The 25,171-nt window shown below is 48.4% G+C and overlaps 48 non-coding genes across 48 annotated transcripts; 16 read left to right on the top strand and 32 right to left on the bottom strand.

Moving 5' to 3' along the window:
* Positions 1–471: 471 nt before the first annotated feature.
* TRNAR-UCU (transfer RNA arginine (anticodon UCU)) lies at positions 472–555 on the bottom strand. The gene is given in 2 exon segments: positions 472–507; positions 519–555. It is a non-coding gene; the product is annotated as a tRNA-Arg (tRNA).
* Positions 556–725: 170 nt separating this feature from the next.
* Positions 726–798, top strand: TRNAA-CGC (transfer RNA alanine (anticodon CGC)). The gene has a single exon. It is a non-coding gene; the product is annotated as a tRNA-Ala (tRNA).
* A 1,130-nt stretch (positions 799–1,928) lies between these two features.
* On the bottom strand, positions 1,929–2,012 carry TRNAR-UCU (transfer RNA arginine (anticodon UCU)). The gene is given in 2 exon segments: positions 1,929–1,964; positions 1,976–2,012. It is a non-coding gene; the product is annotated as a tRNA-Arg (tRNA).
* A 170-nt stretch (positions 2,013–2,182) lies between these two features.
* On the top strand, positions 2,183–2,255 carry TRNAA-CGC (transfer RNA alanine (anticodon CGC)). The gene has a single exon. It is a non-coding gene; the product is annotated as a tRNA-Ala (tRNA).
* A 258-nt stretch (positions 2,256–2,513) lies between these two features.
* TRNAN-GUU (transfer RNA asparagine (anticodon GUU)) lies at positions 2,514–2,587 on the bottom strand. Its single transcript has one exon. It is a non-coding gene; the product is annotated as a tRNA-Asn (tRNA).
* A 798-nt stretch (positions 2,588–3,385) lies between these two features.
* Positions 3,386–3,469, bottom strand: TRNAR-UCU (transfer RNA arginine (anticodon UCU)). The gene is given in 2 exon segments: positions 3,386–3,421; positions 3,433–3,469. It is a non-coding gene; the product is annotated as a tRNA-Arg (tRNA).
* A 170-nt stretch (positions 3,470–3,639) lies between these two features.
* TRNAA-CGC (transfer RNA alanine (anticodon CGC)) lies at positions 3,640–3,712 on the top strand. The gene has a single exon. It is a non-coding gene; the product is annotated as a tRNA-Ala (tRNA).
* Positions 3,713–3,970: 258 nt separating this feature from the next.
* TRNAN-GUU (transfer RNA asparagine (anticodon GUU)) lies at positions 3,971–4,044 on the bottom strand. Its single transcript has one exon. It is a non-coding gene; the product is annotated as a tRNA-Asn (tRNA).
* A 798-nt stretch (positions 4,045–4,842) lies between these two features.
* On the bottom strand, positions 4,843–4,926 carry TRNAR-UCU (transfer RNA arginine (anticodon UCU)). Its single transcript is given in 2 exon segments — positions 4,843–4,878; positions 4,890–4,926. It is a non-coding gene; the product is annotated as a tRNA-Arg (tRNA).
* Positions 4,927–5,096: 170 nt separating this feature from the next.
* Positions 5,097–5,169, top strand: TRNAA-CGC (transfer RNA alanine (anticodon CGC)). Its single transcript has one exon. It is a non-coding gene; the product is annotated as a tRNA-Ala (tRNA).
* A 258-nt stretch (positions 5,170–5,427) lies between these two features.
* Positions 5,428–5,501, bottom strand: TRNAN-GUU (transfer RNA asparagine (anticodon GUU)). Its single transcript has one exon. It is a non-coding gene; the product is annotated as a tRNA-Asn (tRNA).
* Positions 5,502–6,299: 798 nt separating this feature from the next.
* TRNAR-UCU (transfer RNA arginine (anticodon UCU)) lies at positions 6,300–6,383 on the bottom strand. The gene is given in 2 exon segments: positions 6,300–6,335; positions 6,347–6,383. It is a non-coding gene; the product is annotated as a tRNA-Arg (tRNA).
* Positions 6,384–6,553: 170 nt separating this feature from the next.
* TRNAA-CGC (transfer RNA alanine (anticodon CGC)) lies at positions 6,554–6,626 on the top strand. The gene has a single exon. It is a non-coding gene; the product is annotated as a tRNA-Ala (tRNA).
* Positions 6,627–6,884: 258 nt separating this feature from the next.
* Positions 6,885–6,958, bottom strand: TRNAN-GUU (transfer RNA asparagine (anticodon GUU)). The gene has a single exon. It is a non-coding gene; the product is annotated as a tRNA-Asn (tRNA).
* Positions 6,959–7,756: 798 nt separating this feature from the next.
* Positions 7,757–7,840, bottom strand: TRNAR-UCU (transfer RNA arginine (anticodon UCU)). Its single transcript is given in 2 exon segments — positions 7,757–7,792; positions 7,804–7,840. It is a non-coding gene; the product is annotated as a tRNA-Arg (tRNA).
* A 170-nt stretch (positions 7,841–8,010) lies between these two features.
* Positions 8,011–8,083, top strand: TRNAA-CGC (transfer RNA alanine (anticodon CGC)). The gene has a single exon. It is a non-coding gene; the product is annotated as a tRNA-Ala (tRNA).
* A 258-nt stretch (positions 8,084–8,341) lies between these two features.
* Positions 8,342–8,415, bottom strand: TRNAN-GUU (transfer RNA asparagine (anticodon GUU)). Its single transcript has one exon. It is a non-coding gene; the product is annotated as a tRNA-Asn (tRNA).
* Positions 8,416–9,213: 798 nt separating this feature from the next.
* Positions 9,214–9,297, bottom strand: TRNAR-UCU (transfer RNA arginine (anticodon UCU)). Its single transcript is given in 2 exon segments — positions 9,214–9,249; positions 9,261–9,297. It is a non-coding gene; the product is annotated as a tRNA-Arg (tRNA).
* A 170-nt stretch (positions 9,298–9,467) lies between these two features.
* TRNAA-CGC (transfer RNA alanine (anticodon CGC)) lies at positions 9,468–9,540 on the top strand. The gene has a single exon. It is a non-coding gene; the product is annotated as a tRNA-Ala (tRNA).
* A 258-nt stretch (positions 9,541–9,798) lies between these two features.
* Positions 9,799–9,872, bottom strand: TRNAN-GUU (transfer RNA asparagine (anticodon GUU)). Its single transcript has one exon. It is a non-coding gene; the product is annotated as a tRNA-Asn (tRNA).
* Positions 9,873–10,670: 798 nt separating this feature from the next.
* On the bottom strand, positions 10,671–10,754 carry TRNAR-UCU (transfer RNA arginine (anticodon UCU)). Its single transcript is given in 2 exon segments — positions 10,671–10,706; positions 10,718–10,754. It is a non-coding gene; the product is annotated as a tRNA-Arg (tRNA).
* Positions 10,755–11,256: 502 nt separating this feature from the next.
* Positions 11,257–11,330, bottom strand: TRNAN-GUU (transfer RNA asparagine (anticodon GUU)). The gene has a single exon. It is a non-coding gene; the product is annotated as a tRNA-Asn (tRNA).
* A 798-nt stretch (positions 11,331–12,128) lies between these two features.
* Positions 12,129–12,212, bottom strand: TRNAR-UCU (transfer RNA arginine (anticodon UCU)). Its single transcript is given in 2 exon segments — positions 12,129–12,164; positions 12,176–12,212. It is a non-coding gene; the product is annotated as a tRNA-Arg (tRNA).
* Positions 12,213–12,382: 170 nt separating this feature from the next.
* On the top strand, positions 12,383–12,455 carry TRNAA-CGC (transfer RNA alanine (anticodon CGC)). Its single transcript has one exon. It is a non-coding gene; the product is annotated as a tRNA-Ala (tRNA).
* A 258-nt stretch (positions 12,456–12,713) lies between these two features.
* Positions 12,714–12,787, bottom strand: TRNAN-GUU (transfer RNA asparagine (anticodon GUU)). The gene has a single exon. It is a non-coding gene; the product is annotated as a tRNA-Asn (tRNA).
* A 798-nt stretch (positions 12,788–13,585) lies between these two features.
* TRNAR-UCU (transfer RNA arginine (anticodon UCU)) lies at positions 13,586–13,669 on the bottom strand. The gene is given in 2 exon segments: positions 13,586–13,621; positions 13,633–13,669. It is a non-coding gene; the product is annotated as a tRNA-Arg (tRNA).
* A 170-nt stretch (positions 13,670–13,839) lies between these two features.
* TRNAA-CGC (transfer RNA alanine (anticodon CGC)) lies at positions 13,840–13,912 on the top strand. The gene has a single exon. It is a non-coding gene; the product is annotated as a tRNA-Ala (tRNA).
* Positions 13,913–14,170: 258 nt separating this feature from the next.
* Positions 14,171–14,244, bottom strand: TRNAN-GUU (transfer RNA asparagine (anticodon GUU)). Its single transcript has one exon. It is a non-coding gene; the product is annotated as a tRNA-Asn (tRNA).
* A 798-nt stretch (positions 14,245–15,042) lies between these two features.
* Positions 15,043–15,126, bottom strand: TRNAR-UCU (transfer RNA arginine (anticodon UCU)). Its single transcript is given in 2 exon segments — positions 15,043–15,078; positions 15,090–15,126. It is a non-coding gene; the product is annotated as a tRNA-Arg (tRNA).
* Positions 15,127–15,296: 170 nt separating this feature from the next.
* Positions 15,297–15,369, top strand: TRNAA-CGC (transfer RNA alanine (anticodon CGC)). Its single transcript has one exon. It is a non-coding gene; the product is annotated as a tRNA-Ala (tRNA).
* Positions 15,370–15,627: 258 nt separating this feature from the next.
* TRNAN-GUU (transfer RNA asparagine (anticodon GUU)) lies at positions 15,628–15,701 on the bottom strand. The gene has a single exon. It is a non-coding gene; the product is annotated as a tRNA-Asn (tRNA).
* Positions 15,702–16,753: 1,052 nt separating this feature from the next.
* TRNAA-CGC (transfer RNA alanine (anticodon CGC)) lies at positions 16,754–16,826 on the top strand. The gene has a single exon. It is a non-coding gene; the product is annotated as a tRNA-Ala (tRNA).
* A 258-nt stretch (positions 16,827–17,084) lies between these two features.
* On the bottom strand, positions 17,085–17,158 carry TRNAN-GUU (transfer RNA asparagine (anticodon GUU)). The gene has a single exon. It is a non-coding gene; the product is annotated as a tRNA-Asn (tRNA).
* A 798-nt stretch (positions 17,159–17,956) lies between these two features.
* TRNAR-UCU (transfer RNA arginine (anticodon UCU)) lies at positions 17,957–18,040 on the bottom strand. Its single transcript is given in 2 exon segments — positions 17,957–17,992; positions 18,004–18,040. It is a non-coding gene; the product is annotated as a tRNA-Arg (tRNA).
* A 170-nt stretch (positions 18,041–18,210) lies between these two features.
* On the top strand, positions 18,211–18,283 carry TRNAA-CGC (transfer RNA alanine (anticodon CGC)). The gene has a single exon. It is a non-coding gene; the product is annotated as a tRNA-Ala (tRNA).
* Positions 18,284–18,541: 258 nt separating this feature from the next.
* TRNAN-GUU (transfer RNA asparagine (anticodon GUU)) lies at positions 18,542–18,615 on the bottom strand. The gene has a single exon. It is a non-coding gene; the product is annotated as a tRNA-Asn (tRNA).
* Positions 18,616–19,413: 798 nt separating this feature from the next.
* On the bottom strand, positions 19,414–19,497 carry TRNAR-UCU (transfer RNA arginine (anticodon UCU)). The gene is given in 2 exon segments: positions 19,414–19,449; positions 19,461–19,497. It is a non-coding gene; the product is annotated as a tRNA-Arg (tRNA).
* A 170-nt stretch (positions 19,498–19,667) lies between these two features.
* On the top strand, positions 19,668–19,740 carry TRNAA-CGC (transfer RNA alanine (anticodon CGC)). Its single transcript has one exon. It is a non-coding gene; the product is annotated as a tRNA-Ala (tRNA).
* A 258-nt stretch (positions 19,741–19,998) lies between these two features.
* Positions 19,999–20,072, bottom strand: TRNAN-GUU (transfer RNA asparagine (anticodon GUU)). The gene has a single exon. It is a non-coding gene; the product is annotated as a tRNA-Asn (tRNA).
* Positions 20,073–20,870: 798 nt separating this feature from the next.
* Positions 20,871–20,954, bottom strand: TRNAR-UCU (transfer RNA arginine (anticodon UCU)). Its single transcript is given in 2 exon segments — positions 20,871–20,906; positions 20,918–20,954. It is a non-coding gene; the product is annotated as a tRNA-Arg (tRNA).
* Positions 20,955–21,124: 170 nt separating this feature from the next.
* Positions 21,125–21,197, top strand: TRNAA-CGC (transfer RNA alanine (anticodon CGC)). The gene has a single exon. It is a non-coding gene; the product is annotated as a tRNA-Ala (tRNA).
* A 258-nt stretch (positions 21,198–21,455) lies between these two features.
* TRNAN-GUU (transfer RNA asparagine (anticodon GUU)) lies at positions 21,456–21,529 on the bottom strand. Its single transcript has one exon. It is a non-coding gene; the product is annotated as a tRNA-Asn (tRNA).
* Positions 21,530–22,327: 798 nt separating this feature from the next.
* TRNAR-UCU (transfer RNA arginine (anticodon UCU)) lies at positions 22,328–22,411 on the bottom strand. Its single transcript is given in 2 exon segments — positions 22,328–22,363; positions 22,375–22,411. It is a non-coding gene; the product is annotated as a tRNA-Arg (tRNA).
* A 170-nt stretch (positions 22,412–22,581) lies between these two features.
* Positions 22,582–22,654, top strand: TRNAA-CGC (transfer RNA alanine (anticodon CGC)). The gene has a single exon. It is a non-coding gene; the product is annotated as a tRNA-Ala (tRNA).
* A 258-nt stretch (positions 22,655–22,912) lies between these two features.
* TRNAN-GUU (transfer RNA asparagine (anticodon GUU)) lies at positions 22,913–22,986 on the bottom strand. Its single transcript has one exon. It is a non-coding gene; the product is annotated as a tRNA-Asn (tRNA).
* Positions 22,987–23,784: 798 nt separating this feature from the next.
* On the bottom strand, positions 23,785–23,868 carry TRNAR-UCU (transfer RNA arginine (anticodon UCU)). Its single transcript is given in 2 exon segments — positions 23,785–23,820; positions 23,832–23,868. It is a non-coding gene; the product is annotated as a tRNA-Arg (tRNA).
* Positions 23,869–24,038: 170 nt separating this feature from the next.
* Positions 24,039–24,111, top strand: TRNAA-CGC (transfer RNA alanine (anticodon CGC)). Its single transcript has one exon. It is a non-coding gene; the product is annotated as a tRNA-Ala (tRNA).
* Positions 24,112–24,369: 258 nt separating this feature from the next.
* On the bottom strand, positions 24,370–24,443 carry TRNAN-GUU (transfer RNA asparagine (anticodon GUU)). Its single transcript has one exon. It is a non-coding gene; the product is annotated as a tRNA-Asn (tRNA).
* Between the last annotated feature and the right edge of the window lie 728 nt (positions 24,444–25,171).

Raw genomic sequence — 25,171 nt, 5'->3', positions numbered from 1 at the left:
TCCTACCACATCCACATCTTCCTGGACAGCATAGTTTGAGAAATCGCTTTGTTTCTTTAGAAATGTCCTCTTCTCTGTCAATGCAGACATACATGCCTAAATACAGAAGATCATAGAATGGTAGAGCTTCCAACTCCAGGGTCATGGGGTCCAAGCCCCTGCTCAGTGCAGGATTACCTAAATCATTCCAGACAGACAGTTGTCCAGCCTTTGTTTGAACACTTCCATGGAAGGAGAACTCATCACCACCCGTGGTAACCTGTACCACTCAGTGATCACTCTCACTATCAGAAAGTTTTTTCTAATATGCCATTTAGAAAAGGGCTCTTTCCTTTGCACTGCAGATCAAAACTGAATGCTAAATCAGTCGCCTTAAAAAGCTGCAAGGCAGGGCTACGACAACAAATGAAGTCCTAGGCAGGTTTCTTGCCTAAGAGCACACTACAAGCTACCACAGTGCGCTAGAACATACGACTCTGGTGGGACTCGAACCCACAACCTTTGAATCACTTTCACTCTAGAAGTCCAATGCGCTATCCATTGCGCCACAGAGCCACTCCTAAGCCTTGCGCGTAGTCATTTTGTGGCTGGGAAAAGGCCAGTGCATCTCACTTTCGTGACATCTATACTTAAAGAAAAAAAGGCCTCAACTTTGGAAACTCTTGAATGCTGGGAATGTGCTAAAATTGCCGATCAGAGTAGACAGGTGTGTAAACAGCCGTCACGGGGGATTAGCTCACATGGTAGAGCGCTCGCTTCGCATGCGAGAGGTAGCGGGATCGATGCCCGCATCCTCCAAGATCTTTACTTGCCAGCGCTTTGAAACTCTAGCATGATGGCCTTTTTATCTTTGGCGCTCAAAGAACTGGCCTTCGATAGCTCAGCTGGTAGAGCGGAGGACTGTAGAAGCAAATTAGCAATCCTTAGGTCGCTGGTTCAATTCCGGCTCGAAGGACCTTTTTGGCTAGCATTACCATTTTGAAGCTTTCAAACGGCTCAGACGCACTGACAGCCACGGCTTTACGTGTAACATACGGCGCAAACAAAAGGCAAGCCCGTCCCTGGGTGGGCTTGAACCACCAACTTTTCGGTTAACAGCCGAACGCGCTAACCGATTGCGCCACAGAGACAACCACACGTTGTGCCGCAGGCCAAATCCTCAGTCAGGTCAACTATATTCTCTCAGGTGACTACCTAAACAATAATATCAAAAAAAGGAAAAGAAGAGATAAACTAGAAGACAACAGCGTGACTCCAAAGAGTACCCAACTGCCCACGGAGAGTGGCTCCCTGTTAGCGGCTTAGCAACAGTCAAAGGCTTCCTCAGCTTGGCCTCACCAGCGCCTTGTAAGCTATCCCAATGCAGCAGAGTGGCGCAGCGGAAGCGTGCTGGGCCCATAACCCAGAGGTCGATGGATCGAAACCATCCTCTGCTAGGAAGCTCAGTTTTTTGCAGTTCCTACCACATCCACATCTTCCTGGACAGCATAGTTTGAGAAATCGCTTTGTTTCTTTAGAAATGTCCTCTTCTCTGTCAATGCAGACATACATGCCTAAATACAGAAGATCATAGAATGGTAGAGCTTCCAACTCCAGGGTCATGGGGTCCAAGCCCCTGCTCAGTGCAGGATTACCTAAATCATTCCAGACAGACAGTTGTCCAGCCTTTGTTTGAACACTTCCATGGAAGGAGAACTCATCACCACCCGTGGTAACCTGTACCACTCAGTGATCACTCTCACTATCAGAAAGTTTTTTCTAATATGCCATTTAGAAAAGGGCTCTTTCCTTTGCACTGCAGATCAAAACTGAATGCTAAATCAGTCGCCTTAAAAAGCTGCAAGGCAGGGCTACGACAACAAATGAAGTCCTAGGCAGGTTTCTTGCCTAAGAGCACACTACAAGCTACCACAGTGCGCTAGAACATACGACTCTGGTGGGACTCGAACCCACAACCTTTGAATCACTTTCACTCTAGAAGTCCAATGCGCTATCCATTGCGCCACAGAGCCACTCCTAAGCCTTGCGCGTAGTCATTTTGTGGCTGGGAAAAGGCCAGTGCATCTCACTTTCGTGACATCTATACTTAAAGAAAAAAAGGCCTCAACTTTGGAAACTCTTGAATGCTGGGAATGTGCTAAAATTGCCGATCAGAGTAGACAGGTGTGTAAACAGCCGTCACGGGGGATTAGCTCACATGGTAGAGCGCTCGCTTCGCATGCGAGAGGTAGCGGGATCGATGCCCGCATCCTCCAAGATCTTTACTTGCCAGCGCTTTGAAACTCTAGCATGATGGCCTTTTTATCTTTGGCGCTCAAAGAACTGGCCTTCGATAGCTCAGCTGGTAGAGCGGAGGACTGTAGAAGCAAATTAGCAATCCTTAAGTCGCTGGTTCAATTCCGGCTCGAAGGACCTTTTTGGCTAGCATTACCATTTTGAAGCTTTCAAACGGCTCAGACGCACTGACAGCCACGGCTTTACGTGTAACATACGGCGCAAACAAAAGGCAAGCCCGTCCCTGGGTGGGCTTGAACCACCAACCTTTCGGTTAACAGCCGAACGCGCTAACCGATTGCGCCACAGAGACAACCACAAGTTGTGCCGCAGGCCAAATCCTCAGTCAGGTCAACTATATTCTCTCAGGTGACTACCTAAACAATAATATCAAAAAAAGGAAAAGAAGAGATAAACTAGAAGACAACAGCGTGACTCCAAAGAGTACCCAACTGCCCACGGAGAGTGGCTCCCTGTTAGCGGCTTAGCAACAGTCAAAGGCTTCCTCAGCTTGGCCTCACCAGCGCCTTGTAAGCTATCCCAATGCAGCAGAGTGGCGCAGCGGAAGCGTGCTGGGCCCATAACCCAGAGGTCGATGGATCGAAACCATCCTCTGCTAGGAAGCTCAGTTTTTTGCAGTTCCTACCACATCCACATCTTCCTGGACAGCATAGTTTGAGAAATCGCTTTGTTTCTTTAGAAATGTCCTCTTCTCTGTCAATGCAGACATACATGCCTAAATACAGAAGATCATAGAATGGTAGAGCTTCCAACTCCAGGGTCATGGGGTCCAAGCCCCTGCTCAGTGCAGGATTACCTAAATCATTCCAGACAGACAGTTGTCCAGCCTTTGTTTGAACACTTCCATGGAAGGAGAACTCATCACCACCCGTGGTAACCTGTACCACTCAGTGATCACTCTCACTATCAGAAAGTTTTTTCTAATATGCCATTTAGAAAAGGGCTCTTTCCTTTGCACTGCAGATCAAAACTGAATGCTAAATCAGTCGCCTTAAAAAGCTGCAAGGCAGGGCTACGACAACAAATGAAGTCCTAGGCAGGTTTCTTGCCTAAGAGCACACTACAAGCTACCACAGTGCGCTAGAACATACGACTCTGGTGGGACTCGAACCCACAACCTTTGAATCACTTTCACTCTAGAAGTCCAATGCGCTATCCATTGCGCCACAGAGCCACTCCTAAGCCTTGCGCGTAGTCATTTTGTGGCTGGGAAAAGGCCAGTGCATCTCACTTTCGTGACATCTATACTTAAAGAAAAAAAGGCCTCAACTTTGGAAACTCTTGAATGCTGGGAATGTGCTAAAATTGCCGATCAGAGTAGACAGGTGTGTAAACAGCCGTCACGGGGGATTAGCTCACATGGTAGAGCGCTCGCTTCGCATGCGAGAGGTAGCGGGATCGATGCCCGCATCCTCCAAGATCTTTACTTGCCAGCGCTTTGAAACTCTAGCATGATGGCCTTTTTATCTTTGGCGCTCAAAGAACTGGCGTTCGATAGCTCAGCTGGTAGAGCGGAGGACTGTAGAAGCAAATTAGCAATCCTTAGGTCGCTGGTTCAATTCCGGCTCGAAGGACCTTTTTGGCTAGCATTACCATTTTGAAGCTTTCAAACGGCTCAGACGCACTGACAGCCACGGCTTTACGTGTAACATACGGCGCAAACAAAAGGCAAGCCCGTCCCTGGGTGGGCTTGAACCACCAACCTTTCGGTTAACAGCCGAACGCGCTAACCGATTGCGCCACAGAGACAACCACACGTTGTGCCGCAGGCCAAATCCTCAGTCAGGTCAACTATATTCTCTCAGGTGACTACCTAAACAATAATATCAAAAAAAGGAAAAGAAGAGATAAACTAGAAGACAACAGCGTGACTCCAAAGAGTACCCAACTGCCCACGGAGAGTGGCTCCCTGTTAGCGGCTTAGCAACAGTCAAAGGCTTCCTCAGCTTGGCCTCACCAGCGCCTTGTAAGCTATCCCAATGCAGCAGAGTGGCGCAGCGGAAGCGTGCTGGGCCCATAACCCAGAGGTCGATGGATCGAAACCATCCTCTGCTAGGAAGCTCAGTTTTTTGCAGTTCCTACCACATCCACATCTTCCTGGACAGCATAGTTTGAGAAATCGCTTTGTTTCTTTAGAAATGTCCTCTTCTCTGTCAATGCAGACATACATGCCTAAATACAGAAGATCATAGAATGGTAGAGCTTCCAACTCCAGGGTCATGGGGTCCAAGCCCCTGCTCAGTGCAGGATTACCTAAATCATTCCAGACAGACAGTTGTCCAGCCTTTGTTTGAACACTTCCATGGAAGGAGAACTCATCACCACCCGTGGTAACCTGTACCACTCAGTGATCACTCTCACTATCAGAAAGTTTTTTCTAATATGCCATTTAGAAAAGGGCTCTTTCCTTTGCACTGCAGATCAAAACTGAATGCTAAATCAGTCGCCTTAAAAAGCTGCAAGGCAGGGCTACGACAACAAATGAAGTCCTAGGCAGGTTTCTTGCCTAAGAGCACACTACAAGCTACCACAGTGCGCTAGAACATACGACTCTGGTGGGACTCGAACCCACAACCTTTGAATCACTTTCACTCTAGAAGTCCAATGCGCTATCCATTGCGCCACAGAGCCACTCCTAAGCCTTGCGCGTAGTCATTTTGTGGCTGGGAAAAGGCCAGTGCATCTCACTTTCGTGACATCTATACTTAAAGAAAAAAAGGCCTCAACTTTGGAAACTCTTGAATGCTGGGAATGTGCTAAAATTGCCGATCAGAGTAGACAGGTGTGTAAACAGCCGTCACGGGGGATTAGCTCACATGGTAGAGCGCTCGCTTCGCATGCGAGAGGTAGCGGGATCGATGCCCGCATCCTCCAAGATCTTTACTTGCCAGCGCTTTGAAACTCTAGCATGATGGCCTTTTTATCTTTGGCGCTCAAAGAACTGGCGTTCGATAGCTCAGCTGGTAGAGCGGAGGACTGTAGAAGCAAATTAGCAATCCTTAGGTCGCTGGTTCAATTCCGGCTCGAAGGACCTTTTTGGCTAGCATTACCATTTTGAAGCTTTCAAACGGCTCAGACGCACTGACAGCCACGGCTTTACGTGTAACATACGGCGCAAACAAAAGGCAAGCCCGTCCCTGGGTGGGCTTGAACCACCAACCTTTCGGTTAACAGCCGAACGCGCTAACCGATTGCGCCACAGAGACAACCACACGTTGTGCCGCAGGCCAAATCCTCAGTCAGGTCAACTATATTCTCTCAGGTGACTACCTAAACAATAATATCAAAAAAAGGAAAAGAAGAGATAAACTAGAAGACAACAGCGTGACTCCAAAGAGTACCCAACTGCCCACGGAGAGTGGCTCCCTGTTAGCGGCTTAGCAACAGTCAAAGGCTTCCTCAGCTTGGCCTCACCAGCGCCTTGTAAGCTATCCCAATGCAGCAGAGTGGCGCAGCGGAAGCGTGCTGGGCCCATAACCCAGAGGTCGATGGATCGAAACCATCCTCTGCTAGGAAGCTCAGTTTTTTGCAGTTCCTACCACATCCACATCTTCCTGGACAGCATAGTTTGAGAAATCGCTTTGTTTCTTTAGAAATGTCCTCTTCTCTGTCAATGCAGACATACATGCCTAAATACAGAAGATCATAGAATGGTAGAGCTTCCAACTCCAGGGTCATGGGGTCCAAGCCCCTGCTCAGTGCAGGATTACCTAAATCATTCCAGACAGACAGTTGTCCAGCCTTTGTTTGAACACTTCCATGGAAGGAGAACTCATCACCACCCGTGGTAACCTGTACCACTCAGTGATCACTCTCACTATCAGAAAGTTTTTTCTAATATGCCATTTAGAAAAGGGCTCTTTCCTTTGCACTGCAGATCAAAACTGAATGCTAAATCAGTCGCCTTAAAAAGCTGCAAGGCAGGGCTACGACAACAAATGAAGTCCTAGGCAGGTTTCTTGCCTAAGAGCACACTACAAGCTACCACAGTGCGCTAGAACATACGACTCTGGTGGGACTCGAACCCACAACCTTTGAATCACTTTCACTCTAGAAGTCCAATGCGCTATCCATTGCGCCACAGAGCCACTCCTAAGCCTTGCGCGTAGTCATTTTGTGGCTGGGAAAAGGCCAGTGCATCTCACTTTCGTGACATCTATACTTAAAGAAAAAAAGGCCTCAACTTTGGAAACTCTTGAATGCTGGGAATGTGCTAAAATTGCCGATCAGAGTAGACAGGTGTGTAAACAGCCGTCACGGGGGATTAGCTCACATGGTAGAGCGCTCGCTTCGCATGCGAGAGGTAGCGGGATCGATGCCCGCATCCTCCAAGATCTTTACTTGCCAGCGCTTTGAAACTCTAGCATGATGGCCTTTTTATCTTTGGCGCTCAAAGAACTGGCCTTCGATAGCTCAGCTGGTAGAGCGGAGGACTGTAGAAGCAAATTAGCAATCCTTAAGTCGCTGGTTCAATTCCGGCTCGAAGGACCTTTTTGGCTAGCATTACCATTTTGAAGCTTTCAAACGGCTCAGACGCACTGACAGCCACGGCTTTACGTGTAACATACGGCGCAAACAAAAGGCAAGCCCGTCCCTGGGTGGGCTTGAACCACCAACCTTTCGGTTAACAGCCGAACGCGCTAACCGATTGCGCCACAGAGACAACCACACGTTGTGCCGCAGGCCAAATCCTCAGTCAGGTCAACTATATTCTCTCAGGTGACTACCTAAACAATAATATCAAAAAAAGGAAAAGAAGAGATAAACTAGAAGACAACAGCGTGACTCCAAAGAGTACCCAACTGCCCACGGAGAGTGGCTCCCTGTTAGCGGCTTAGCAACAGTCAAAGGCTTCCTCAGCTTGGCCTCACCAGCGCCTTGTAAGCTATCCCAATGCAGCAGAGTGGCGCAGCGGAAGCGTGCTGGGCCCATAACCCAGAGGTCGATGGATCGAAACCATCCTCTGCTAGGAAGCTCAGTTTTTTGCAGTTCCTACCACATCCACATCTTCCTGGACAGCATAGTTTGAGAAATCGCTTTGTTTCTTTAGAAATGTCCTCTTCTCTGTCAATGCAGACATACATGCCTAAATACAGAAGATCATAGAATGGTAGAGCTTCCAACTCCAGGGTCATGGGGTCCAAGCCCCTGCTCAGTGCAGGATTACCTAAATCATTCCAGACAGACAGTTGTCCAGCCTTTGTTTGAACACTTCCATGGAAGGAGAACTCATCACCACCCGTGGTAACCTGTACCACTCAGTGATCACTCTCACTATCAGAAAGTTTTTTCTAATATGCCATTTAGAAAAGGGCTCTTTCCTTTGCACTGCAGATCAAAACTGAATGCTAAATCAGTCGCCTTAAAAAGCTGCAAGGCAGGGCTACGACAACAAATGAAGTCCTAGGCAGGTTTCTTGCCTAAGAGCACACTACAAGCTACCACAGTGCGCTAGAACATACGACTCTGGTGGGACTCGAACCCACAACCTTTGAATCACTTTCACTCTAGAAGTCCAATGCGCTATCCATTGCGCCACAGAGCCACTCCTAAGCCTTGCGCGTAGTCATTTTGTGGCTGGGAAAAGGCCAGTGCATCTCACTTTCGTGACATCTATACTTAAAGAAAAAAAGGCCTCAACTTTGGAAACTCTTGAATGCTGGGAATGTGCTAAAATTGCCGATCAGAGTAGACAGGTGTGTAAACAGCCGTCACGGGGGATTAGCTCACATGGTAGAGCGCTCGCTTCGCATGCGAGAGGTAGCGGGATCGATGCCCGCATCCTCCAAGATCTTTACTTGCCAGCGCTTTGAAACTCTAGCATGATGGCCTTTTTATCTTTGGCGCTCAAAGAACTGGCCTTCGATAGCTCAGCTGGTAGAGCGGAGGACTGTAGAAGCAAATTAGCAATCCTTAGGTCGCTGGTTCAATTCCGGCTCGAAGGACCTTTTTGGCTAGCATTACCATTTTGAAGCTTTCAAACGGCTCAGACGCACTGACAGCCACGGCTTTACGTGTAACATACGGCGCAAACAAAAGGCAAGCCCGTCCCTGGGTGGGCTTGAACCACCAACCTTTCGGTTAACAGCCGAACGCGCTAACCGATTGCGCCACAGAGACAACCACACGTTGTGCCGCAGGCCAAATCCTCAGTCAGGTCAACTATATTCTCTCAGGTGACTACCTAAACAATAATATCAAAAAAAGGAAAAGAAGAGATAAACTAGAAGACAACAGCGTGACTCCAAAGAGTACCCAACTGCCCACGGAGAGTGGCTCCCTGTTAGCGGCTTAGCAACAGTCAAAGGCTTCCTCAGCTTGGCCTCACCAGCGCCTTGTAAGCTATCCCAATGCAGCAGAGTGGCGCAGCGGAAGCGTGCTGGGCCCATAACCCAGAGGTCGATGGATCGAAACCATCCTCTGCTAGGAAGCTCAGTTTTTTGCAGTTCCTACCACATCCACATCTTCCTGGACAGCATAGTTTGAGAAATCGCTTTGTTTCTTTAGAAATGTCCTCTTCTCTGTCAATGCAGACATACATGCCTAAATACAGAAGATCATAGAATGGTAGAGCTTCCAACTCCAGGGTCATGGGGTCCAAGCCCCTGCTCAGTGCAGGATTACCTAAATCATTCCAGACAGACAGTTGTCCAGCCTTTGTTTGAACACTTCCATGGAAGGAGAACTCATCACCACCCGTGGTAACCTGTACCACTCAGTGATCACTCTCACTATCAGAAAGTTTTTTCTAATATGCCATTTAGAAAAGGGCTCTTTCCTTTGCACTGCAGATCAAAACTGAATGCTAAATCAGTCGCCTTAAAAAGCTGCAAGGCAGGGCTACGACAACAAATGAAGTCCTAGGCAGGTTTCTTGCCTAAGAGCACACTACAAGCTACCACAGTGCGCTAGAACATACGACTCTGGTGGGACTCGAACCCACAACCTTTGAATCACTTTCACTCTAGAAGTCCAATGCGCTATCCATTGCGCCACAGAGCCACTCCTAAGCCTTGCGCGTAGTCATTTTGTGGCTGGGAAAAGGCCAGTGCATCTCACTTTCGTGACATCTATACTTAAAGAAAAAAAGGCCTCAACTTTGGAAACTCTTGAATGCTGGGAATGTGCTAAAATTGCCGATCAGAGTAGACAGGTGTGTAAACAGCCGTCACGGGGGATTAGCTCACATGGTAGAGCGCTCGCTTCGCATGCGAGAGGTAGCGGGATCGATGCCCGCATCCTCCAAGATCTTTACTTGCCAGCGCTTTGAAACTCTAGCATGATGGCCTTTTTATCTTTGGCGCTCAAAGAACTGGCCTTCGATAGCTCAGCTGGTAGAGCGGAGGACTGTAGAAGCAAATTAGCAATCCTTAGGTCGCTGGTTCAATTCCGGCTCGAAGGACCTTTTTGGCTAGCATTACCATTTTGAAGCTTTCAAACGGCTCAGACGCACTGACAGCCACGGCTTTACGTGTAACATACGGCGCAAACAAAAGGCAAGCCCGTCCCTGGGTGGGCTTGAACCACCAACCTTTCGGTTAACAGCCGAACGCGCTAACCGATTGCGCCACAGAGACAACCACACGTTGTGCCGCAGGCCAAATCCTCAGTCAGGTCAACTATATTCTCTCAGGTGACTACCTAAACAATAATATCAAAAAAAGGAAAAGAAGAGATAAACTAGAAGACAACAGCGTGACTCCAAAGAGTACCCAACTGCCCACGGAGAGTGGCTCCCTGTTAGCGGCTTAGCAACAGTCAAAGGCTTCCTCAGCTTGGCCTCACCAGCGCCTTGTAAGCTATCCCAATGCAGCAGAGTGGCGCAGCGGAAGCGTGCTGGGCCCATAACCCAGAGGTCGATGGATCGAAACCATCCTCTGCTAGGAAGCTCAGTTTTTTGCAGTTCCTACCACATCCACATCTTCCTGGACAGCATAGTTTGAGAAATCGCTTTGTTTCTTTAGAAATGTCCTCTTCTCTGTCAATGCAGACATACATGCCTAAATACAGAAGATCATAGAATGGTAGAGCTTCCAACTCCAGGGTCATGGGGTCCAAGCCCCTGCTCAGTGCAGGATTACCTAAATCATTCCAGACAGACAGTTGTCCAGCCTTTGTTTGAACACTTCCATGGAAGGAGAACTCATCACCACCCGTGGTAACCTGTACCACTCAGTGATCACTCTCACTATCAGAAAGTTTTTTCTAATATGCCATTTAGAAAAGGGCTCTTTCCTTTGCACTGCAGATCAAAACTGAATGCTAAATCAGTCGCCTTAAAAAGCTGCAAGGCAGGGCTACGACAACAAATGAAGTCCTAGGCAGGTTTCTTGCCTAAGAGCACACTACAAGCTACCACAGTGCGCTAGAACATACGACTCTGGTGGGACTCGAACCCACAACCTTTGAATCACTTTCACTCTAGAAGTCCAATGCGCTATCCATTGCGCCACAGAGCCACTCCTAAGCCTTGCGCGTAGTCATTTTGTGGCTGGGAAAAGGCCAGTGCATCTCACTTTCGTGACATCTATACTTAAAGAAAAAAAGGCCTCAACTTTGGAAACTCTTGAATGCTGGGAATGTGCTAAAATTGCCGATCAGAGTAGACAGGTGTGTAAACAGCCGTCACGGGGGATTAGCTCACATGGTAGAGCGCTCGCTTCAGAGGTAGCGAGGTAGCGGGATCGATGCCCGCATCCTCCAAGATCTTTACTTGCCAGCGCTTTGAAACTCTAGCATGATGGCCTTTTTATCTTTGGCGCTCAAAGAACTGGCCTTCGATAGCTCAGCTGGTAGAGCGGAGGACTGTAGAAGCAAATTAGCAATCCTTAGGTCGCTGGTTCAATTCCGGCTCGAAGGACCTTTTTGGCTAGCATTACCATTTTGAAGCTTTCAAACGGCTCAGACGCACTGACAGCCACGGCTTTACGTGTAACATACGGCGCAAACAAAAGGCAAGCCCGTCCCTGGGTGGGCTTGAACCACCAACCTTTCGGTTAACAGCCGAACGCGCTAACCGATTGCGCCACAGAGACAACCACACGTTGTGCCGCAGGCCAAATCCTCAGTCAGGTCAACTATATTCTCTCAGGTGACTACCTAAACAATAATATCAAAAAAAGGAAAAGAAGAGATAAACTAGAAGACAACAGCGTGACTCCAAAGAGTACCCAACTGCCCACGGAGAGTGGCTCCCTGTTAGCGGCTTAGCAACAGTCAAAGGCTTCCTCAGCTTGGCCTCACCAGCGCCTTGTAAGCTATCCCAATGCAGCAGAGTGGCGCAGCGGAAGCGTGCTGGGCCCATAACCCAGAGGTCGATGGATCGAAACCATCCTCTGCTAGGAAGCTCAGTTTTTTGCAGTTCCTACCACATCCACATCTTCCTGGACAGCATAGTTTGAGAAATCGCTTTGTTTCTTTAGAAATGTCCTCTTCTCTGTCAATGCAGACATACATGCCTAAATACAGAAGATCATAGAATGGTAGAGCTTCCAACTCCAGGGTCATGGGGTCCAAGCCCCTGCTCAGTGCAGGATTACCTAAATCATTCCAGACAGACAGTTGTCCAGCCTTTGTTTGAACACTTCCATGGAAGGAGAACTCATCACCACCCGTGGTAACCTGTACCACTCAGTGATCACTCTCACTATCAGAAAGTTTTTTCTAATATGCCATTTAGAAAAGGGCTCTTTCCTTTGCACTGCAGATCAAAACTGAATGCTAAATCAGTCGCCTTAAAAAGCTGCAAGGCAGGGCTACGACAACAAATGAAGTCCTAGGCAGGTTTCTTGCCTAAGAGCACACTACAAGCTACCACAGTGCGCTAGAACATACGACTCTGGTGGGACTCGAACCCACAACCTTTGAATCACTTTCACTCTAGAAGTCCAATGCGCTATCCATTGCGCCACAGAGCCACTCCTAAGCCTTGCGCGTAGTCATTTTGTGGCTGGGAAAAGGCCAGTGCATCTCACTTTCGTGACATCTATACTTAAAGAAAAAAAGGCCTCAACTTTGGAAACTCTTGAATGCTGGGAATGTGCTAAAATTGCCGATCAGAGTAGACAGGTGTGTAAACAGCCGTCACGGGGGATTAGCTCACATGGTAGAGCGCTCGCTTCGCATGCGAGAGGTAGCGGGATCGATGCCCGCATCCTCCAAGATCTTTACTTGCCAGCGCTTTGAAACTCTAGCATGATGGCCTTTTTATCTTTGGCGCTCAAAGAACTGGCCTTCGATAGCTCAGCTGGTAGAGCGGAGGACTGTAGAAGCAAATTAGCAATCCTTAGGTCGCTGGTTCAATTCCGGCTCGAAGGACCTTTTTGGCTAGCATTACCATTTTGAAGCTTTCAAACGGCTCAGACGCACTGACAGCCACGGCTTTACGTGTAACATACGGCGCAAACAAAAGGCAAGCCCGTCCCTGGGTGGGCTTGAACCACCAACCTTTCGGTTAACAGCCGAACGCGCTAACCGATTGCGCCACAGAGACAACCACACGTTGTGCCGCAGGCCAAATCCTCAGTCAGGTCAACTATATTCTCTCAGGTGACTACCTAAACAATAATATCAAAAAAAGGAAAAGAAGAGATAAACTAGAAGACAACAGCGTGACTCCAAAGAGTACCCAACTGCCCACGGAGAGTGGCTCCCTGTTAGCGGCTTAGCAACAGTCAAAGGCTTCCTCAGCTTGGCCTCACCAGCGCCTTGTAAGCTATCCCAATGCAGCAGAGTGGCGCAGCGGAAGCGTGCTGGGCCCATAACCCAGAGGTCGATGGATCGAAACCATCCTCTGCTAGGAAGCTCAGTTTTTTGCAGTTCCTACCACATCCACATCTTCCTGGACAGCATAGTTTGAGAAATCGCTTTGTTTCTTTAGAAATGTCCTCTTCTCTGTCAATGCAGACATACATGCCTAAATACAGAAGATCATAGAATGGTAGAGCTTCCAACTCCAGGGTCATGGGGTCCAAGCCCCTGCTCAGTGCAGGATTACCTAAATCATTCCAGACAGACAGTTGTCCAGCCTTTGTTTGAACACTTCCATGGAAGGAGAACTCATCACCACCCGTGGTAACCTGTACCACTCAGTGATCACTCTCACTATCAGAAAGTTTTTTCTAATATGCCATTTAGAAAAGGGCTCTTTCCTTTGCACTGCAGATCAAAACTGAATGCTAAATCAGTCGCCTTAAAAAGCTGCAAGGCAGGGCTACGACAACAAATGAAGTCCTAGGCAGGTTTCTTGCCTAAGAGCACACTACAAGCTACCACAGTGCGCTAGAACATACGACTCTGGTGGGACTCGAACCCACAACCTTTGAATCACTTTCACTCTAGAAGTCCAATGCGCTATCCATTGCGCCACAGAGCCACTCCTAAGCCTTGCGCGTAGTCATTTTGTGGCTGGGAAAAGGCCAGTGCATCTCACTTTCGTGACATCTATACTTAAAGAAAAAAAGGCCTCAACTTTGGAAACTCTTGAATGCTGGGAATGTGCTAAAATTGCCGATCAGAGTAGACAGGTGTGTAAACAGCCGTCACGGGGGATTAGCTCACATGGTAGAGCGCTCGCTTCGCATGCGAGAGGTAGCGGGATCGATGCCCGCATCCTCCAAGATCTTTACTTGCCAGCGCTTTGAAACTCTAGCATGATGGCCTTTTTATCTTTGGCGCTCAAAGAACTGGCCTTCGATAGCTCAGCTGGTAGAGCGGAGGACTGTAGAAGCAAATTAGCAATCCTTAGGTCGCTGGTTCAATTCCGGCTCGAAGGACCTTTTTGGCTAGCATTACCATTTTGAAGCTTTCAAACGGCTCAGACGCACTGACAGCCACGGCTTTACGTGTAACATACGGCGCAAACAAAAGGCAAGCCCGTCCCTGGGTGGGCTTGAACCACCAACCTTTCGGTTAACAGCCGAACGCGCTAACCGATTGCGCCACAGAGACAACCACACGTTGTGCCGCAGGCCAAATCCTCAGTCAGGTCAACTATATTCTCTCAGGTGACTACCTAAACAATAATATCAAAAAAAGGAAAAGAAGAGATAAACTAGAAGACAACAGCGTGACTCCAAAGAGTACCCAACTGCCCACGGAGAGTGGCTCCCTGTTAGCGGCTTAGCAACAGTCAAAGGCTTCCTCAGCTTGGCCTCACCAGCGCCTTGTAAGCTATCCCAATGCAGCAGAGTGGCGCAGCGGAAGCGTGCTGGGCCCATAACCCAGAGGTCGATGGATCGAAACCATCCTCTGCTAGGAAGCTCAGTTTTTTGCAGTTCCTACCACATCCACATCTTCCTGGACAGCATAGTTTGAGAAATCGCTTTGTTTCTTTAGAAATGTCCTCTTCTCTGTCAATGCAGACATACATGCCTAAATACAGAAGATCATAGAATGGTAGAGCTTCCAACTCCAGGGTCATGGGGTCCAAGCCCCTGCTCAGTGCAGGATTACCTAAATCATTCCAGACAGACAGTTGTCCAGCCTTTGTTTGAACACTTCCATGGAAGGAGAACTCATCACCACCCGTGGTAACCTGTACCACTCAGTGATCACTCTCACTATCAGAAAGTTTTTTCTAATATGCCATTTAGAAAAGGGCTCTTTCCTTTGCACTGCAGATCAAAACTGAATGCTAAATCAGTCGCCTTAAAAAGCTGCAAGGCAGGGCTACGACAACAAATGAAGTCCTAGGCAGGTTTCTTGCCTAAGAGCACACTACAAGCTACCACAGTGCGCTAGAACATACGACTCTGGTGGGACTCGAACCCACAACCTTTGAATCACTTTCACTCTAGAAGTCCAATGCGCTATCCATTGCGCCACAGAGCCACTCCTAAGCCTTGCGCGTAGTCATTTTGTGGCTGGGAAAAGGCCAGTGCATCTCACTTTCGTGACATCTATACTTAAAGAAAAAAAGGCCTCAACTTTGGAAACTCTTGAATGCTGGGAATGTGCTAAAATTGCCGATCAGAGTAGACAGGTGTGTAAACAGCCGTCACGGGGGATTAGCTCACATGGTAGAGCGCTCGCTTCGCATGCGAGAGGTAGCGGGATCGATGCCCGCATCCTCCAAGATCTTTACTTGCCAGCGCTTTGAAACTCTAGCATGATGGCCTTTTTATCTTTGGCGCTCAAAGAACTGGCCTTCGATAGCTCAGCTGGTAGAGCGGAGGACTGTAGAAGCAAATTAGCAATCCTTAGGTCGCTGGTTCAATTCCGGCTCGAAGGACCTTTTTGGCTAGCATTACCATTTTGAAGCTTTCAAACGGCTCAGACGCACTGACAGCCACGGCTTTACGTGTAACATACGGCGCAAACAAAAGGCAAGCCCGTCCCTGGGTGGGCTTGAACCACCAACCTTTCGGTTAACAGCCGAACGCGCTAACCGATTGCGCCACAGAGACAACCACACGTTGTGCCGCAGGCCAAATCCTCAGTCAGGTCAACTATATTCTCTCAGGTGACTACCTAAACAATAATATCAAAAAAAGGAAAAGAAGAGATAAACTAGAAGACAACAGCGTGACTCCAAAGAGTACCCAACTGCCCACGGAGAGTGGCTCCCTGTTAGCGGCTTAGCAACAGTCAAAGGCTTCCTCAGCTTGGCCTCACCAGCGCCTTGTAAGCTATCCCAATGCAGCAGAGTGGCGCAGCGGAAGCGTGCTGGGCCCATAACCCAGAGGTCGATGGATCGAAACCATCCTCTGCTAGGAAGCTCAGTTTTTTGCAGTTCCTACCACATCCACATCTTCCTGGACAGCATAGTTTGAGAAATCGCTTTGTTTCTTTAGAAATGTCCTCTTCTCTGTCAATGCAGACATACATGCCTAAATACAGAAGATCATAGAATGGTAGAGCTTCCAACTCCAGGGTCATGGGGTCCAAGCCCCTGCTCAGTGCAGGATTACCTAAATCATTCCAGACAGACAGTTGTCCAGCCTTTGTTTGAACACTTCCATGGAAGGAGAACTCATCACCACCCGTGGTAACCTGTACCACTCAGTGATCACTCTCACTATCAGAAAGTTTTTTCTAATATGCCATTTAGAAAAGGGCTCTTTCCTTTGCACTGCAGATCAAAACTGAATGCTAAATCAGTCGCCTTAAAAAGCTGCAAGGCAGGGCTACGACAACAAATGAAGTCCTAGGCAGGTTTCTTGCCTAAGAGCACACTACAAGCTACCACAGTGCGCTAGAACATACGACTCTGGTGGGACTCAAACCCACAACCTTTGAATCACTTTCACTCTAGAAGTCCAATGCGCTATCCATTGCGCCACAGAGCCACTCCTAAGCCTTGCGCGTAGTCATTTTGTGGCTGGGAAAAGGCCAGTGCATCTCACTTTCGTGACATCTATACTTAAAGAAAAAAAGGCCTCAACTTTGGAAACTCTTGAATGCTGGGAATGTGCTAAAATTGCCGATCAGAGTAGACAGGTGTGTAAACAGCCGTCACGGGGGATTAGCTCACATGGTAGAGCGCTCGCTTCGCATGCGAGAGGTAGCGGGATCGATGCCCGCATCCTCCAAGATCTTTACTTGCCAGCGCTTTGAAACTCTAGCATGATGGCCTTTTTATCTTTGGCGCTCAAAGAACTGGCCTTCGATAGCTCAGCTGGTAGAGCGGAGGACTGTAGAAGCAAATTAGCAATCCTTAGGTCGCTGGTTCAATTCCGGCTCGAAGGACCTTTTTGGCTAGCATTACCATTTTGAAGCTTTCAAACGGCTCAGACGCACTGACAGCCACGGCTTTACGTGTAACATACGGCGCAAACAAAAGGCAAGCCCGTCCCTGGGTGGGCTTGAACCACCAACCTTTCGGTTAACAGCCGAACGCGCTAACCGATTGCGCCACAGAGACAACCACACGTTGTGCCGCAGGCCAAATCCTCAGTCAGGTCAACTATATTCTCTCAGGTGACTACCTAAACAATAATATCAAAAAAAGGAAAAGAAGAGATAAACTAGAAGACAACAGCGTGACTCCAAAGAGTACCCAACTGCCCACGGAGAGTGGCTCCCTGTTAGCGGCTTAGCAACAGTCAAAGGCTTCCTCAGCTTGGCCTCACCAGCGCCTTGTAAGCTATCCCAATGCAGCAGAGTGGCGCAGCGGAAGCGTGCTGGGCCCATAACCCAGAGGTCGATGGATCGAAACCATCCTCTGCTAGGAAGCTCAGTTTTTTGCAGTTCCTACCACATCCACATCTTCCTGGACAGCATAGTTTGAGAAATCGCTTTGTTTCTTTAGAAATGTCCTCTTCTCTGTCAATGCAGACATACATGCCTAAATACAGAAGATCATAGAATGGTAGAGCTTCCAACTCCAGGGTCATGGGGTCCAAGCCCCTGCTCAGTGCAGGATTACCTAAATCATTCCAGACAGACAGTTGTCCAGCCTTTGTTTGAACACTTCCATGGAAGGAGAACTCATCACCACCCGTGGTAACCTGTACCACTCAGTGATCACTCTCACTATCAGAAAGTTTTTTCTAATATGCCATTTAGAAAAGGGCTCTTTCCTTTGCACTGCAGATCAAAACTGAATGCTAAATCAGTCGCCTTAAAAAGCTGCAAGGCAGGGCTACGACAACAAATGAAGTCCTAGGCAGGTTTCTTGCCTAAGAGCACACTACAAGCTACCACAGTGCGCTAGAACATACGACTCTGGTGGGACTCGAACCCACAACCTTTGAATCACTTTCACTCTAGAAGTCCAATGCGCTATCCATTGCGCCACAGAGCCACTCCTAAGCCTTGCGCGTAGTCATTTTGTGGCTGGGAAAAGGCCAGTGCATCTCACTTTCGTGACATCTATACTTAAAGAAAAAAAGGCCTCAACTTTGGAAACTCTTGAATGCTGGGAATGTGCTAAAATTGCCGATCAGAGTAGACAGGTGTGTAAACAGCCGTCACGGGGGATTAGCTCACATGGTAGAGCGCTCGCTTCGCATGCGAGAGGTAGCGGGATCGATGCCCGCATCCTCCAAGATCTTTACTTGCCAGCGCTTTGAAACTCTAGCATGATGGCCTTTTTATCTTTGGCGCTCAAAGAACTGGCCTTCGATAGCTCAGCTGGTAGAGCGGAGGACTGTAGAAGCAAATTAGCAATCCTTAGGTCGCTGGTTCAATTCCGGCTCGAAGGACCTTTTTGGCTAGCATTACCATTTTGAAGCTTTCAAACGGCTCAGACGCACTGACAGCCACGGCTTTACGTGTAACATACGGCGCAAACAAAAGGCAAGCCCGTCCCTGGGTGGGCTTGAACCACCAACCTTTCGGTTAACAGCCGAACGCGCTAACCGATTGCGCCACAGAGACAACCACACGTTGTGCCGCAGGCCAAATCCTCAGTCAGGTCAACTATATTCTCTCAGGTGACTACCTAAACAATAATATCAAAAAAAGGAAAAGAAGAGATAAACTAGAAGACAACAGCGTGACTCCAAAGAGTACCCAACTGCCCACGGAGAGTGGCTCCCTGTTAGCGGCTTAGCAACAGTCAAAGGCTTCCTCAGCTTGGCCTCACCAGCGCCTTGTAAGCTATCCCAATGCAGCAGAGTGGCGCAGCGGAAGCGTGCTGGGCCCATAACCCAGAGGTCGATGGATCGAAACCATCCTCTGCTAGGAAGCTCAGTTTTTTGCAGTTCCTACCACATCCACATCTTCCTGGACAGCATAGTTTGAGAAATCGCTTTGTTTCTTTAGAAATGTCCTCTTCTCTGTCAATGCAGACATACATGCCTAAATACAGAAGATCATAGAATGGTAGAGCTTCCAACTCCAGGGTCATGGGGTCCAAGCCCCTGCTCAGTGCAGGATTACCTAAATCATTCCAGACAGACAGTTGTCCAGCCTTTGTTTGAACACTTCCATGGAAGGAGAACTCATCACCACCCGTGGTAACCTGTACCACTCAGTGATCACTCTCACTATCAGAAAGTTTTTTCTAATATGCCATTTAGAAAAGGGCTCTTTCCTTTGCACTGCAGATCAAAACTGAATGCTAAATCAGTCGCCTTAAAAAGCTGCAAGGCAGGGCTACGACAACAAATGAAGTCCTAGGCAGGTTTCTTGCCTAAGAGAACACTACAAGCTACCACAGTGCGCTAGAACATACGACTCTGGTGGGACTCGAACCCACAACCTTTGAATCACTTTCACTCTAGAAGTCCAATGCGCTATCCATTGCGCCACAGAGCCACTCCTAAGCCTTGCGCGTAGTCATTTTGTGGCTGGGAAAAGGCCAGTGCATCTCACTTTCGTGACATCTATACTTAAAGAAAAAAAGGCCTCAACTTTGGAAACTCTTGAATGCTGGGAATGTGCTAAAATTGCCGATCAGAGTAGACAGGTGTGTAAACAGCCGTCACGGGGGATTAGCTCACATGGTAGAGCGCTCGCTTCGCATGCGAGAGGTAGCGGGATCGATGCCCGCATCCTCCAAGATCTTTACTTGCCAGCGCTTTGAAACTCTAGCATGATGGCCTTTTTATCTTTGGCGCTCAAAGAACTGGCCTTCGATAGCTCAGCTGGTAGAGCGGAGGACTGTAGAAGCAAATTAGCAATCCTTAGGTCGCTGGTTCAATTCCGGCTCGAAGGACCTTTTTGGCTAGCATTACCATTTTGAAGCTTTCAAACGGCTCAGACGCACTGACAGCCACGGCTTTACGTGTAACATACGGCGCAAACAAAAGGCAAGCCCGTCCCTGGGTGGGCTTGAACCACCAACCTTTCGGTTAACAGCCGAACGCGCTAACCGATTGCGCCACAGAGACAACCACACGTTGTGCCGCAGGCCAAATCCTCAGTCAGGTCAACTATATTCTCTCAGGTGACTACCTAAACAATAATATCAAAAAAAGGAAAAGAAGAGATAAACTAGAAGACAACAGCGTGACTCCAAAGAGTACCCAACTGCCCACGGAGAGTGGCTCCCTGTTAGCGGCTTAGCAACAGTCAAAGGCTTCCTCAGCTTGGCCTCACCAGCGCCTTGTAAGCTATCCCAATGCAGCAGAGTGGCGCAGCGGAAGCGTGCTGGGCCCATAACCCAGAGGTCGATGGATCGAAACCATCCTCTGCTAGGAAGCTCAGTTTTTTGCAGTTCCTACCACATCCACATCTTCCTGGACAGCATAGTTTGAGAAATCGCTTTGTTTCTTTAGAAATGTCCTCTTCTCTGTCAATGCAGACATACATGCCTAAATACAGAAGATCATAGAATGGTAGAGCTTCCAACTCCAGGGTCATGGGGTCCAAGCCCCTGCTCAGTGCAGGATTACCTAAATCATTCCAGACAGACAGTTGTCCAGCCTTTGTTTGAACACTTCCATGGAAGGAGAACTCATCACCACCCGTGGTAACCTGTACCACTCAGTGATCACTCTCACTATCAGAAAGTTTTTTCTAATATGCCATTTAGAAAAGGGCTCTTTCCTTTGCACTGCAGATCAAAACTGAATGCTAAATCAGTCGCCTTAAAAAGCTGCAAGGCAGGGCTACGACAACAAATGAAGTCCTAGGCAGGTTTCTTGCCTAAGAGCACACTACAAGCTACCACAGTGCGCTAGAACATACGACTCTGGTGGGACTCGAACCCACAACCTTTGAATCACTTTCACTCTAGAAGTCCAATGCGCTATCCATTGCGCCACAGAGCCACTCCTAAGCCTTGCGCGTAGTCATTTTGTGGCTGGGAAAAGGCCAGTGCATCTCACTTTTGTGACATCTATACTTAAAGAAAAAAAGGCCTCAACTTTGGAAACTCTTGAATGCTGGGAATGTGCTAAAATTGCCGATCAGAGTAGACAGGTGTGTAAACAGCCGTCACGGGGGATTAGCTCACATGGTAGAGCGCTCGCTTCGCATGCGAGAGGTAGCGGGATCGATGCCCGCATCCTCCAAGATCTTTACTTGCCAGCGTTTGAAACTCTAGCATGATGGCCTTTTTATCTTTGGCGCTCAAAGAACTGGCCTTCGATAGCTCAGCTGGTAGAGCGGAGGACTGTAGAAGCAAATTAGCAATCCTTAGGTCGCTGGTTCAATTCCGGCTCGAAGGACCTTTTTTGGCTAGCATTACCATTTTGAAGCTTTCAAACGGCTCAGACGCACTGACAGCCACGGCTTTACGTGTAACATACGGCGCAAACAAAAGGCAAGCCCGTCCCTGGGTGGGCTTGAACCACCAACCTTTCGGTTAACAGCCGAACGCGCTAACCGATTGCGCCACAGAGACAACCACACGTTGTGCCGCAGGCCAAATCCTCAGTCAGGTCAACTATATTCTCTCAGGTGACTACCTAAACAATAATATCAAAAAAAGGAAAAGAAGAGATAAACTAGAAGACAACAGCGTGACTCCAAAGAGTACCCAACTGCCCACGGAGAGTGGCTCCCTGTTAGCGGCTTAGCAACAGTCAAAGGCTTCCTCAGCTTGGCCTCACCAGCGCCTTGTAAGCTATCCCAATGCAGCAGAGTGGCGCAGCGGAAGCGTGCTGGGCCCATAACCCAGAGGTCGATGGATCGAAACCATCCTCTGCTAGGAAGCTCAGTTTTTTGCAGTTCCTACCACATCCACATCTTCCTGGACAGCATAGTTTGAGAAATCGCTTTGTTTCTTTAGAAATGTCCTCTTCTCTGTCAATGCAGACATACATGCCTAAATACAGAAGATCATAGAATGGTAGAGCTTCCAACTCCAGGGTCATGGGGTCCAAGCCCCTGCTCAGTGCAGGATTACCTAAATCATTCCAGACAGACAGTTGTCCAGCCTTTGTTTGAACACTTCCATGGAAGGAGAACTCATCACCACCCGTGGTAACCTGTACCACTCAGTGATCACTCTCACTATCAGAAAGTTTTTTCTAATATGCCATTTAGAAAAGGGCTCTTTCCTTTGCACTGCAGATCAAAACTGAATGCTAAATCAGTCGCCTTAAAAAGCTGCAAGGCAGGGCTACGACAACAAATGAAGTCCTAGGCAGGTTTCTTGCCTAAGAGCACACTACAAGCTACCACAGTGCGCTAGAACATACGACTCTGGTGGGACTCGAACCCACAACCTTTGAATCACTTTCACTCTAGAAGTCCAATGCGCTATCCATTGCGCCACAGAGCCACTCCTAAGCCTTGCGCGTAGTCATTTTGTGGCTGGGAAAAGGCCAGTGCATCTCACTTTCGTGACATCTATACTTAAAGAAAAAAAGGCCTCAACTTTGGAAACTCTTGAATGCTGGGAATGTGCTAAAATTGCCGATCAGAGTAGACAGGTGTGTAAACAGCCGTCACGGGGGATTAGCTCACATGGTAGAGCGCTCGCTTCGCATGCGAGAGGTAGCGGGATCGATGCCCGCATCCTCCAAGATCTTTACTTGCCAGCGCTTTGAAACTCTAGCATGATGGCCTTTTTATCTTTGGCGCTCAAAGAACTGGCCTTCGATAGCTCAGCTGGTAGAGCGGAGGACTGTAGAAGCAAATTAGCAATCCTTAGGTCGCTGGTTCAATTCCGGCTCGAAGGACCTTTTTGGCTAGCATTACCATTTTGAAGCTTTCAAACGGCTCAGACGCACTGACAGCCACGGCTTTACGTGTAACATACGGCGCAAACAAAAGGCAAGCCCGTCCCTGGGTGGGCTTGAACCACCAACCTTTCGGTTAACAGCCGAACGCGCTAACCGATTGCGCCACAGAGACAACCACACGTTGTGCCGCAGGCCAAATCCTCAGTCAGGTCAACTATATTCTCTCAGGTGACTACCTAAACAATAATATCAAAAAAAGGAAAAGAAGAGATAAACTAGAAGACAACAGCGTGACTCCAAAGAGTACCCAACTGCCCACGGAGAGTGGCTCCCTGTTAGCGGCTTAGCAACAGTCAAAGGCTTCCTCAGCTTGGCCTCACCAGCGCCTTGTAAGCTATCCCAATGCAGCAGAGTGGCGCAGCGGAAGCGTGCTGGGCCCATAACCCAGAGGTCGATGGATCGAAACCATCCTCTGCTAGGAAGCTCAGTTTTTTGCAGTTCCTACCACATCCACATCTTCCTGGACAGCATAGTTTGAGAAATCGCTTTGTTTCTTTAGAAATGTCCTCTTCTCTGTCAATGCAGACATACATGCCTAAATACAGAAGATCATAGAATGGTAGAGCTTCCAACTCCAGGGTCATGGGGTCCAAGCCCCTGCTCAGTGCAGGATTACCTAAATCATTCCAGACAGACAGTTGTCCAGCCTTTGTTTGAACACTTCCATGGAAGGAGAACTCATCACCACCCGTGGTAACCTGTACCACTCAGTGATCACTCTCACTATCAGAAAGTTTTTTCTAATATGCCATTTAGAAAAGGGCTCTTTCCTTTGCACTGCAGATCAAAACTGAATGCTAAATCAGTCACCTTAAAAAGCTGCAAGGCAGGGCTACGACAACAAATGAAGTCCTAGGCAGGTTTCTTGCCTAAGAGCACACTACAAGCTACCACAGTGCGCTAGAACATACGACTCTGGTGGGACTCGAACCCACAACCTTTGAATCACTTTCACTCTAGAAGTCCAATGCGCTATCCATTGCGCCACAGAGCCACTCCTAAGCCTTGCGCGTAGTCATTTTGTGGCTGGGAAAAGGCCAGTGCATCTCACTTTCGTGACATCTATACTTAAAGAAAAAAAGGCCTCAACTTTGGAAACTCTTGAATGCTGGGAATGTGCTAAAATTGCCGATCAGAGTAGACAGGTGTGTAAACAGCCGTCACGGGGGATTAGCTCACATGGTAGAGCGCTCGCTTCGCATGCGAGAGGTAGCGGGATCGATGCCCGCATCCTCCAAGATCTTTACTTGCCAGCGCTTTGAAACTCTAGCATGATGGCCTTTTTATCTTTGGCGCTCAAAGAACTGGCCTTCGATAGCTCAGCTGGTAGAGCGGAGGACTGTAGAAGCAAATTAGCAATCCTTAGGTCGCTGGTTCAATTCCGGCTCGAAGGACCTTTTTGGCTAGCATTACCATTTTGAAGCTTTCAAACGGCTCAGACGCACTGACAGCCACGGCTTTACGTGTAACATACGGCGCAAACAAAAGGCAAGCCCGTCCCTGGGTGGGCTTGAACCACCAACCTTTCGGTTAACAGCCGAACGCGCTAACCGATTGCGCCACAGAGACAACCACACGTTGTGCCGCAGGCCAAATCCTCAGTCAGGTCAACTATATTCTCTCAGGTGACTACCTAAACAATAATATCAAAAAAAGGAAAAGAAGAGATAAACTAGAAGACAACAGCGTGACTCCAAAGAGTACCCAACTGCCCACGGAGAGTGGCTCCCTGTTAGCGGCTTAGCAACAGTCAAAGGCTTCCTCAGCTTGGCCTCACCAGCGCCTTGTAAGCTATCCCAATGCAGCAGAGTGGCGCAGCGGAAGCGTGCTGGGCCCATAACCCAGAGGTCGATGGATCGAAACCATCCTCTGCTAGGAAGCTCAGTTTTTTGCAGTTCCTACCACATCCACATCTTCCTGGACAGCATAGTTTGAGAAATCGCTTTGTTTCTTTAGAAATGTCCTCTTCTCTGTCAATGCAGACATACATGCCTAAATACAGAAGATCATAGAATGGTAGAGCTTCCAACTCCAGGGTCATGGGGTCCAAGCCCCTGCTCAGTGCAGGATTACCTAAATCATTCCAGACAGACAGTTGTCCAGCCTTTGTTTGAACACTTCCATGGAAGGAGAACTCATCACCACCCGTGGTAACCTGTACCACTCAGTGATCACTCTCACTATCAGAAAGTTTTTTCTAATATGCCATTTAGAAAAGGGCTCTTCCCTTTGCACTGCAGATCAAAACTGAATGCTAAATCAGTCGCCTTAAAAAGCTGCAAGGCAGGGCTACGACA

Source organism: Eleutherodactylus coqui, chromosome 1 (genome assembly GCF_035609145.1).
Source record: "Eleutherodactylus coqui strain aEleCoq1 chromosome 1, aEleCoq1.hap1, whole genome shotgun sequence".
In the NCBI taxonomy this organism is placed as follows: Eukaryota; Metazoa; Chordata; class Amphibia; order Anura; family Eleutherodactylidae; genus Eleutherodactylus; species Eleutherodactylus coqui.
Note: the sequence above shows the minus strand (reverse complement) of the source record. Positions and strands in the feature narration are given on the sequence as shown.